At 46.4% G+C, this 12,587-nt stretch overlaps 1 pseudogene; it reads left to right on the plus strand.

The window, feature by feature from the left end:
* The window catches only part of LOC135554753 (multidrug resistance-associated protein 1-like), a 57,754-nt pseudogene that overhangs the window by 23,900 nt on the left and 21,267 nt on the right, over positions 1 to 12,587 (plus strand).

Genomic DNA, 12,587 nt, shown 5'->3' on the forward strand with positions numbered 1-12,587 from the left:
GTCTGGTGGGGGTTAGGGTTAGATCAGGGAGAAGGTGAGGACAGGAGGGGGTCTGGTGAGGGTTAGATCAGGGAGAAGGTGAGGACAGGAGGGGGTCTGGTGGGGGTTAGGGTTAGATCAGGGAGAAGGTGAGGACAGGAGGGGTCTGGTGGGGGTTAGGGTTAGATCAGGGAGAAGGTGAGGACAGGAGGGGATCTGGTGGGGGTTAGATCAGGGAGAAGATGAGGCCAGGAGGGGGTCTGGTGGGGGTTAGATCAGGGAGAAGGTGAGGACAGGAGGGGGTCTGGTGGGGGTTAGGGTTAGATCAGGGAGAAGGTGAGGCCAGGAGGGGGTCTGGTGGGGGTTAGATCAGGGAGAAGGTGAGGACAGGAGGGGGTCTGGTGGGGGTTAGATCAGGGAGAAGGTGAGGCCATGGTCACTGGTTTTGTAAGTGCTGGGACCCACTGGTATGCCCAGGGAAGGACCCAGGTTGTTGGTTTGAAACACCCTCTGTGTGCCTTGAGATATTGTACAGGTAGTGAATGGAGAACCCATGTCTGGTCTTGAGATATTGTACAGGTAGTGAATGGAGAACCCATGTCTGGTCTTGAGATATTGTACAGGTAGTGAATGGAGAACCCGTGTCTGGTCTTGAGATAATGTATCCTGGTATACAGGTAGTGAACAGAGAACCCGTGTCTGGTCTTGAGATAATGTATCCTGGTATACAGGTAGTGAACAGAGAACCCATGTCTGGTCTTGAGATAATGTATCCTGGTATACAGGTAGTGAACGGAGAACCCATGTCTGGTCTTGAGATAATGTATCCTGGTATACAGGTAGTGAACAGAGAACCCATGTCTGGTCTTGAGATAATGTATCCTGGTATACAGGTAGTGAACAGAGAACCCATGTCTGGTCTTGAGATAATGTATCCTGGTATAGAGGTAGTGAATGGAGAACCCGTGTCTGGTCTTGAGATAATGTATCCTGGTATACAGGTAGTGAACAGAGAACCCATGTCTGGTCTTGAGATAATGTATCCTGGTATACAGCTGGTGAACAGAGAACCCTTGTCTGGTCTTGAGATAATGTATCCTGGTATACAGGTAGTGAATGGAGAACCCGTGTCTGGTCTTGAGATAATGTATCCTGGTATACAGCTGGTGAACAGAGAACCCTTGTCTGGTCTTGAGATAATGTATCCTGGTATACAGGTAGTGAATGGAGAACCCATGTCTGGTCTTGAGATAATGTATCCTGGTATACAGGTAGTGAACAGAGAACCCATGTCTGGTCTTGGGCGCTGGCAGTATTGATGGTTGTATTTTAACATGTTGTCTTCCCTCCTCCTCCTCCTCACCCTCTTCTTCCTCCTCCTCTTCCTCTTCCTCCTCCGCCTCCCCCTTCTCCTCCTCCTCTTCCTCCCCCTCCTCCCCCTGCCCCTTCTCCTCCTCCTCCTCCCCCTTCTCCTCCCCCTCCTCCTTCCCTTCCCCCTTCTCCTCCTCCTCCTCCTTTCCCTCCCCTTATCCTCCTCCCCCTCCTCCTCCCTCTCCTCCTCCACCTCCTCCTCCTCAGGGTGTGAACCTGTCAGGTGGTCAGAAGCAGAGGGTCAGTCTGGCCAGAGCGGTCTACTGCGACTGTGCTGTCTATCTATTGGACGATCCTCTGTCGGCAGTCGACGCCCACGTGGGCAAACATATCTTCGAGAAGGTTGTCGGGCCCCAGGGAGTCCTCAAGGACAGGGTAAGAGGTCGTAACCCCAAAACAGAGGTCAGGGTTTATAATAGGGATGTGGTTTGGATTTGGTTTACAGTGTGACTCTGTGTGTGACTGATTTTTGTCTCTGTAGACTCGTGCTGGTGACACTGTGTGTCTTCCTTTATAGGATGTCACACACACACACACACGTTATGGGATGTCCTTGCTGGGGGCGGGACTACTCGTTAGGGGCGGGTCTACTCGTTAGGGGCGGGTCTACTCGTTAGGACAGTGACTGTGTCTTCCTTCAGACACCGTCGAAACAGACCAGACCCAGCTGGTACCTGGTTCCTCTACAGTCAATGAACTAAACAGACCAGACCCAGCTGGTATCTGGTTCCTCTACAGTCAATGAACTAAACAGACCAGACCCAGCTGGTATCTGGTTCCTCTACAGTCAATGAACTAAACAGACCAGACCCAGCTGGTATCTGGTTCCTCTACAGTCAATGAACTAAACAGACCAGACCCAGCTGGTACCTGGTTCCTCTACAGTCAATGAACTAAACAGACCAGACCCAGCTGGTACCTGGTTCCTCTACAGTCAATGAACTAAACAGACCAGACCCAGCTGGTACCTGGTTCCTCTACAGTCAATGAACTAAACAGACCAGACCCAGCTGGTATCTGGTTCCTCTACAGTCAATGAACTAAACAGACCAGACCCAGCTGGTACCTGGTTCCTCTACAGTCAATGAACTAAACAGACCAGACCCAGCTGGTACCTGGTTCCTCTACAGTCAATGAACTAATCAGACCAGACCCAGCTGGTACCTGGTTCCTCTACAGTCAATGAACTAAACAGACCAGACCCAGCTGGTACCTGGTTCCTCTACAGTCAATGAACTAAACAGACCAGACCCAGCTGGTACCTGGTTCCTCTACAGTCAATGAACTAAACAGACCAGACCCAGCTGGTACCTGGTTCCTCTACAGTCAATGAACTAAACAGACCAGACCCAGCTGGTACCTGGTTCCTCTACAGTCAATGAACTAAACAGACCAGACCCAGCTGGTACCTGGTTCCTCTAGAGTCAATGAACTAAACAGACCAGACCCAGCTGGTACCTGGTTCCTCTAGATTCAATGAACTAAACAGACCAGACCCAGCTGGTACCTGGTTCATATTATACAGTCAATGAACTAAACAGACCAGACCCAGCTGGTACCTGGTTCATATTATACAGTCAATGAACTAAACAGACCAGACCCAGCTGGTACCTGGTTCCTCTACAGTCAATGAACTAAACAGACCAGACCCAGCTGGTACCTGGTTCCTCTAGAGTCAATGAACTAAACAGACCAGACCCAGCTGGTACCTGGTTCCTCTACAGTCAATGAACTAAACAGACCAGACCCAGCTGGTATCTGGTTCCTCTACAATCAATGAACTAATCAGACCAGACCCAGCTGGTACCTGGTTCTTCTACAGTCAATCAACTAAACAGACCAGACCCAGCTGGTACCTGGTTCATATTATACAGTCAATGAACTAATCAGACCAGACCCAGCTGGTACCTGGTTCCTCTACAGTCAATGAACTAAACAGACCAGACCCAGCTGGTACCTGGTTCCTCTACAATCAATGAACTAAACAGACCAGACCCAGCTGGTATCTGGTTCCTCTACAATCAATGAACTAATCAGACCAGACCCAGCTGGTACCTGATTCCTATACAGTCAATGAACTAAACAGACCAGACCCAGCTGGTACCTGATTACTATACAGTCAATGAACTAAACAGACCAGACCCAGCTGGTACCTGATTCCTATACAGTCAATGAACTAAACAGACCAGACCCAGCTGGTACCTGGTTCATATTATACAGTCAATGAACTAATCAGACCAGACCCAGCTGGTACCTGGTTCCTATACAGTCAATGAACTAAGGTAAATGGTAAATGGCCTAAGTTAACTATCTTCATTTATCCACCATCTTTGAAATGGACTCAACCTCACAAATCCCCGGCCGTCCAGTCTTCAGTCAGCTGTTCAATCAAAATATACAGTATATGTACTGTATATACACTCAGTGTACAAAACATGGTCTTTCCAAGACGTAGACTGACCAGGTGAATCCAGGTGATCTCATATTGATGTCACCTGTTAAATCCACCTCAATCAGTATAGATGAAGGGGAGGAGACCGGGTTAAAGATGAAGGGGAGGAGACCAGGTTAAAGATGAAGGGGAGGAGACCAGGTTAAAGATGAAGGGGAGGAGACCAGGTTAAAGATGAAGGGGAGGAGACCTGGTTAAAGAGGAAGGGGAGGAGACCTGGTTAAAGATGAAGGGGAGGAGACTGGGTTAAAGATGAAGGAGGAGACCAGGTTAAAGATGAAGGGAGGAGACCAGGTTAAAGATGAAGGGGAGGAGACCTGGTTAAAGATGAAGGGGAGGAGACCGGGTTAAAGATGAAGGGAGGAGACCAGGTTAAAGATGAAGGGGAGGAGACCAGGTTAAAGATGAAGGGGAGGAGACCGGGTTAAAGATGAAGAGGAGGAGACCAGGTTAAAGATGAAGGGAAGGAGACCAGGTTAAAGATGAAGGGGAGGAGACCGGGTTAAAGATGAAGGGGAGGAGACCTGGTTAAAGAGGGAGGGAGGAGACCAGGTTAAAGATGAAGGAGGAGACCAGGTTAAAGATGAAGGAAAGGAGACCTGGTTAAAGATGAAGGGAGGAGACCAGGTTAAAGATGAAGGGGAGAGACCTGGTTAAAGATGAAGGGGAGGAGACCTGGTTAAAGATGAAGGAGGAGACCAGGTTAAAGATGAAGGAAAGGAGACCAGGTTAAAGATGAAGGGGAGGAGACCTGGTTAAAGATGAAGGGGAGGAGACCTGGTTAAAGAGGAAGGGAGGAGACCTGGTTAAAGATGAAGGGAGGAGACCTGGTTAAAGATGAAGGGGAGGAGACCTGGTTAAAGATGAAGGGGAGGAGACCAGGTTAAAGAGGAAGTGGAGGAGACCTGGTTAAAGAGGAAGGAGAGGAGACCTGGTTAAAGATGAAGGGGAGGAGACCAGGTTAAAGATGAAGGAAAGGAGACCAGGTTAAAGATGAAGGGGAGGAGACCTGGTTAAAGATGAAGGGGAGGAGACCTGGTTAAAGATGAAGGGGAGGAGACCAGGTTAAAGATGAAGGAAAGGAGACCTGGTTAAAGATGAAGGGGAGGAGACCTGGTTAAAGATGAAGGGGAGGAGACCTGGTTAAAGAGGAAGTGGAGGAGACCTGGTTAAAGAGGAAGGGGAGGAGACCAGGTTAAAGATGAAGGGGAGGAGACCTGGTTAAAGATGAAGGGGTGGAGACCAGGTTAAAGATGAAGGGGAGGAGACCAGGTTAAAGATGAAGGGGAGGAGACCAGGTTAAAGATGAAGGAGGAGACCAGGTTAAAGATGAAGAGGAGGAGACCAGGTTAAAGAGGAAGGGGAGGAGACCTGGTTAAAGATGAAGGAGAGACCGGGTTAAAGATGAAGGGGAGGAGACCGGGTTAAAGATGAAGGGGAGGAGACCGGGTTAAAGATGAAGGGAGAGACCGGGTTAAAGATGAAGGGAGAGACCGGGTTAAAGATGAAGGGGAGGAGACCGGGTTAAAGATGAAGGGGAGGAGACCGGGTTAAAGATGAAGGGGAGGAGACCAGGTTAAAGATGAAGGGGAGGAGACCTGGTTAAAGATGAAGGGGAGGAGACCAGGTTAAAGGAGGATTTTTAAGCCTTGAGACAACTGAGACATGGATTGTGTCTGTGTACCATATCTATCTTCAATCTGTCAATTCAACTAAAATCCCTTAATATACTGGATCTATTTAAAAAGCCCTACTCTGACCCTCTGTGTGTGTGTGTTTCTGTCTCCGTAGACTCGTGTTCTGGTGACCCACGGTCTGAGCTTCCTGCCCCAGGCAGATCTGATCCTGGTGATGGTGGAGGGAGAGATCACTGAGAGGGGCTCCTACCTGGAGCTGATGGCACGTGACGGGGCCTTCGCTGAGTTCCTCAGGACTTACGCCAACAAAGAACAGGAAGATGACGAATCAGGTGACATGTGTTATCTTCATCATCATCAGCAGCTAGCTAGCTAGCTAGCTACATCTCTACACTATAACCTCTATAGTCATTGCCACTGTTTGTCATGTCATCATCTCTATAACCACTATAGTCATGTCATCATCTCTATAACCACTATAGTCATGTCATCATCTCTATAACCACTATAGTCATGTCATCATCTCTATAACCACTATAGTCGTGTCATCTCTATAACCACTATAGTCGTGTCATCATCTCTTTAACCACTATAGTCATGTCATCGTCTCTATAACCACTATAGTCATGTCATCGTCTCTATAACCACTATAGTCATGTCATCATCTCTATATCCACTATAGTCATGTCATCATCTCTATAACCACTATAGTCGTGTCGTCATCTCTATAACCACTATAGTCATGTCATCATCTCTATAACCACTATAGTCATGTCATCATCTCTATATCCACTATAGTCATGTCATCATCTCTATAACCACTATAGTCGTGTCGTCATCTCTATAACCACTATAGTCATGTCATCATCTCTATAACCACTATAGTCATGTTATCATCTCTATATTGTAAGTCGCTCTGGATAAGAGCGTCTGCCAAATGACTTAAATGTAATGTAAATCTATAACCACTATAGTCATGTCATCATCTCTATAACCACTATAGTCATGTCATCATCTCTATAACCACTATAGTCATGTCATCATCTCTATAACCACTATAGTCATGTCATCATCTCTATAACCACTATAGTCATGTCATCATCTCTATAACCACTATAGTCATGTCATCATCTCTATAACCACTATAGTCATGGCATCATCTCTATAACCACTATAGTCATGTCATCATCTCTATAACCACTATAGTCGTGTCATCATCTCTATAACCTCTATAGTCATGTCATCATCTCTATAACCACTATAGTCATGTCATCATCTCTATAACCACTCACTATAGTCATGTCATCATCTCTAAAACCAGTCATTGTCACGGTTTGTCATGTCATCATCTCTATAACCACTATAGTCATGTCATGTCATCATCTCTATAACCACTATAGTCATGTCATCATCTCTATAACCACTATAGTCATGTCATCATCTCTATAACCACTATAGTCATGTCATCATCTCTATAACCACTATAGTCATGTTATCATCTCTATAACCACTATAGTCATGTCATCATCTCTATAACCACTATAGTCATGTCATCATCTCTATAACCACTATAGTCATGTCATCATCTCTATAACCTCTATAGTCATGTCGTCATCTCTATAACCACTATAGTCATGTCATCATCTCTATAACCACTATAGTCATGTCAGCACCGTCTCCCCTGCTTGTTGTCTGTACCAGTTTAACACAGTAGCACCGTCTCCCCTGCTTGTTGTCTGTAGCAGTTTAACACATTAGCACCGTCTCCCCTGCTTGTTGTCTGTACCAGTTTAACACAGTAGCACCGTCTCCCCTGCTTGTTGTCTGTACCAGTTTAACACCACCACAGTAGCACCGTCTCCCCTGCTTGTTGTGTGTTCAGCGTTTTAAAATAGTCATATTACATAATGGTTTGTCTCTCTGCTTTCGTCAGGGTTGGGTAGGTTTCTTTATAAATGTAATCTGTTACAATTACCAGTTACCTGTCAAATTGTAATCAGTAATGTCATTTTTTGGATTACTCAGTAACGATTACAGTAATGTAATCTGATTTGCTTTCATTAGAAGAAGACCAAAATAATCCATCAAGCACATTTGGTGTGTCGACATTGTGGTCTCTGATTGGTGGTCATCATTTGGTGAGTCATCATAGTGGTCTCTGATTGGTGGTCATCATTTGGTGTGTCATCATAGTGGTTTCTGATTGGTGGTCATCATTTGATGTGTCGACATAGTGGTCTCTGATTGGTGGTCATCATTTGATGTGTCGACATAGTGGTCTCTGATTGGTGGTCATCATTTGATGTGTCGACATAGTGGTCTCTGATTGGTGGTCATCATTTGATGTGTCGACATAGTGGTCTCTGATTGGTGGTCATCATTTGATGTGTCGACATAGTGGTCTCTGATTGGTGGTCATCATTTGGTGTGTCATCATAGTGGTCTCTGATTGGTGGTCATCATTTGATGTGTCGACATAGTGGTCTCTGATTGGTGGTCATCATTTGGTGAGTCATCATAGTGGTTTCTGATTGGTGGTCATCATTTGGTGAGTCATCATAGTGGTTTCTGATTGGTGGTCATCATTTGGTGAGTCATCATAGTGGTCTCTGATTGGTGGTCATCATTTGATGTGTCGACATAGTGGTCTCTGATTGGTGGTCATCATTTGGCGTGTCATCATAGTGGTCTCTGATTGGTGGTCATCATTTGATGTGTCGACATAGTGGTCTCTGATTGGTGGTCATCATTTGGTGAGTCATCATAGTGGTTTCTGATTGGTGGTCATCATTTGGTGAGTCATCATAGTGGTTTCTGATTGGTGGTCATCATTTGGTGAGTCATCATAGTGGTTTCTAATTGGTGGTCATCATTTGGTGAGTCATCATAGTGGTTTCTGATTGGTGGTCATCATTTGGTGAGTCATCATAGTGGTTTCTGATTGGTGGTCATCATTTGGTGAGTCATCATAGTGGTTTCTGATTGGTGGTCATCATTTGGTGAGTCATCATAGTGGTTTCTAATTGGTGGTCATCATTTGATGTGTCGACATAGTGGTCTCTGATTGGTGGTCATCATTTGGTGAGTCATCATAGTGGTTTCTGATTGGTGGTCATCATTTGATGTGTCGACATAGTGGTCTCTGATTGGTGGTCATCATTTGGTGAGTCATCATAGTGGTTTCTGATTGGTGGTCATCATTTGGGAGTCATCATAGTGGTTTCTGATTGGTGGTCATCATTTGGTGAGTCATCATAGTGGTTTCTGATTGGTGGTCATCATTTGGTGAGTCATCATAGTGGTTTCTGATTGGTGGTCATCATTTGGTGAGTCATCATAGTGGTTTCTAATTGGTGGTCATCATTTGATGTGTCGACATAGTGGTCTCTGATTGGTGGTCATCATTTGGTGAGTCATCATAGTGGTTTCTGATTGGTGGTCATCATTTGATGTGTCGACATAGTGGTCTCTGATTGGTGGTCATCATTTGGTGAGTCATCATAGTGGTTTCTGATTGGTGGTCATCATTTGGGAGTCATCATAGTGGTTTCTGATTGGTGGTCATCATTTGGTGAGTCATCATAGTGGTTTCTGATTGGTGGTCATCATTTGGTGAGTCATCATAGTGGTTTCTGATTGGTGGTCAGACTGTTCCACCAGAGACAAACCCGAAAGGTGCCATCATGTATTTGTCTCACAAACACCCCGTCTAAATGTAGTAGTAATCCAATAAGTAATTATCCAGTTTTTCAAACGTATCTGTACTCTGATTACAATATGTTTGCTGGTAATGTAACTGACTGGTTGTTTTGTAATCAGATTACATTTATAATGTATTTCATGTAATCAGTTACTTCCCAACCCTGCCTTTCACTATTGTTTTTCTATTTAATGTATTTTTACGTTTGTCTCTTTCTCATCTCCCTCATCTCTCTCTCTTCTCTTTCTCCTCTCTCCTTCACTCTCTCTGTCATTCTCTCTCTTCTTCTCTCTCTCTTTCTCTCTCCCCCTCTCTCCTTCGCTCTCTCTCCTTCGCTCGCTCACTCGCTCTCTCTCCTTCGCTCGCTCACTCGCTCTCTCTCCTTCGCTCGCTCACTCGCTCTCTCTCCTTTGCTCGCTCACTCTCTCTCTCCATCACTCTCTCTCTCCTTCGCCTTCTCTCTCCTTCACTGTCTTTCTCTTCTCTCTCTTCTCTCTCTCTTCTCTCTCTCTCCTTTGCTCTCTCTCATTCTCTTTCATTCTCTCTCTTTCATTCTCTCTCTCTCCTTTCTCTTTCATTCTCTCTCTTTCTTTCATCCCCCTTTTTTTGTCCTGTCTGCCATTCAGAAGAGGGGAGGGAGGAGGAGGAGGATACTGAAGGTTTGATTGGTTGTCTGTCCCCCTAGGAGACTTTGGTTGTGTCCCAAATGGAACCATATTCACTATGTAGTGTACTTGTTTGGACCAGAGCCACATGAGTCCTATGTAGGGAATAGAGTGCCATCTGGGACACAGCCTTGGTTTAGTTAGTGTCTCTATCCTTATACAGGCTACCTCTCCTTGTCTCCTCCCTCTTTCCCTTAAGAAACCGATGTGTGGCTCAGTCGGTAGTCGGTAGAGCATGGCGCTTGCAACGCCAAGCGTCGTGGGTTCGATTCCCGCTGGGGCCACCCATATGTAAAAGTAGTGGCCCCAGCCGACTTGTAAGTCGCTTTGGACAAAAGCGTCTGCTAAATGGGATATATTATATATTATTATTATTATATTAAACACTACTGATCTGGACTGGTAGCTTTGTTCCACCCTCCTGATCTGTTAGGAGAGCACAGGGGTCAGGATGGGGTCGGGCTACAGGACTGGTGTGGAGATAAAAAATAAATCAATAATTGGTTTAGTTGGGTGGAATTCCAGGAATTATTTTCACATCAAAAGCTCTGATTTCAGATGGTCACTCTGATCTTAGGGTTTGAGGTCACTCTGATCTTAGGGTTTGAGGTCACTCTGATCTGAGGGTATGAGGTCACTCTGATCTGAGGGTACGAGGTCATTTTGATATGAGGGTATGATATCACGAGGTCACTGGTTTGAGGTCACTCTGATCTGAGGGTATGAGGTCACTCTGATCTGAGGGTACGAGGTCATTTTGATATGAGGGTATGATATCACGAGGTCACTGGTATGAGGTCACTGATCTGAGGGTTTGAGGTCACTCTGATCTGAGGGTATGAGGTCACTCTGATCTGAGGTACGAGGTCATTTGATATGAGGGTATGATATCACGAGGTCACTGGTATGAGGTCACTGATCTGAGGGTATGAGGTCACTGATCTGAGGTGACGAGATCACTCTGATATGAGGGTATGAGGTCACGAGGTCACTGATCTAAGGGTATGAGGTCACTCTGATATGAGGTCATGAGGTCACTGATCTGAGGGTATGAGGTCACTATGATCTGAGGGTTTGAGACAAGGGTGGTAGGCCATGTAAAGGCTGTGTATAGATGGCCCTGCAGTATGGACACACAGACAGCCTGGCTCATGCATGTGTTTGCATGTCAGCTACACTACAGCAGCACTCAGAGAAAACACAGGTCCTCCTGGTCAAATCAAATCAAATCATCACTCAATCAGCCCTCCTCCCAGGTCCTCCTGGTCCAATCAGCCCTCCTGGTCCAAGCCCATGTTGCTTTCAACTCTACAACCTGACACTGTGATGGGTGGGTTCTGGGCTGGATGGCTGGGAGGAGGGCTGATTGAGTGATGATGGGTGGGAGGAGGGCTGGATGGCTGGGAGGAGGGCTGATTGAGTGATGATGGGTGGGAGGAGGGCTGATTGAGAGATGATGGCTGGGAGGAGGGCTGGATGGCTGGGAGGAGGGCTGATAGAGTGATGATGGGTGGGAGGAGGGCTGGATGGCTGGGAGGAGGGCTGATTGAGTGATGATGGGTGGGAGGAGGGCTGATTGAGTGATGATGGGTGGGAGGAGGGCTGATTGAGTGATGATGGGTGGGAGGAGGGCTGGATGGCTGGGAGGAGGGCTGATTGAGTGATGATGGCTGGGAGGAGGGTTGATTGAGTGATGATGGGTGGGAGGAGGGCTGATTGAGTGATGATGGCTGAGAGGAGGGCTGATTGAGTGATGATGGCTGGGAGGAGGGTTGATTGAGTGATGATGGCTGGGAGGAGGGCTGATTGAGTGATGATGGGTGGGATGAGGGCTGATTGAGTGATGATGGGTGGGAGGTGGGCTGGATGGCTGGGAGGAGGGCTGATTGAGTGATGATGGCTGGGAGGAGGGCTGATTGAGTGATGATGGCTGGGATGAGGGCTGATTGAGTGATGATGGGTGGGAGGAGGGCTGATTGAGTGATGATTGAGTGATGATGGGTGGGAGGTGGGCTGAGGCTGTGAGGTGTCAGGGTTGGGTGGGGCTGGATCCTGGGGTCTGAGTGTGATGGGGAAGGAACTGCATGAGATTCTGGCTGGCGTTGACACAATTTCATAGTTTGGGTTTCTGATCAATTTGAATGGGATTACAATGCATGACACCAGTTGAGTTATACAGCATCTTGTCAAGGGTTTGAAGACACAGAATCACTTTTTGACATGAGCATGGGGTCATGGTATCAGTGATGCTGGATGGATACCCTGGTTGGTATCATTATAACATGGTATCAGTGATGCTGGATGGATACCCTGGTTGGTATCATTACAACATGATATCAGTGATGCTGGATGGATACCCTGGTTGGTATCATTACAACATGATATCAGTGATGCTGGATGGATACCCTGGTTGGTATCATTATAACATGGTATCAGTGATGCTGGATGGATACCCTGGTTGGTATCATTACAACATGATATCAGTGATGCTGGATGGATACCCTGGTTGGTATCATTATAACATGGTATCATGTGGTTGCTTATTTTTAAATTTTTAATTTACCTTTATTTTACTAGGCAAGTCAGTTAAGAACAAATTCTTATTTTCAATGACGGCCTAGGAACAGTGGGTTAACTGCCTTGTTCAGGGGTGGAACAACAGATTTGTACCTTGTCAGCTCGGGGGTTTGAACTTGAAACCTTCCGGTTACTAATCCAACGCTCTAACCACTAGGCTACCCTGCCGCCCCAGGGTAGCCTAGTGGTGTATTAAGCACAGCTCT

This window comes from Oncorhynchus masou, chromosome 14, assembly GCF_036934945.1.
Source record: "Oncorhynchus masou masou isolate Uvic2021 chromosome 14, UVic_Omas_1.1, whole genome shotgun sequence".
Taxonomy (NCBI): Eukaryota; Metazoa; Chordata; class Actinopteri; order Salmoniformes; family Salmonidae; genus Oncorhynchus; species Oncorhynchus masou.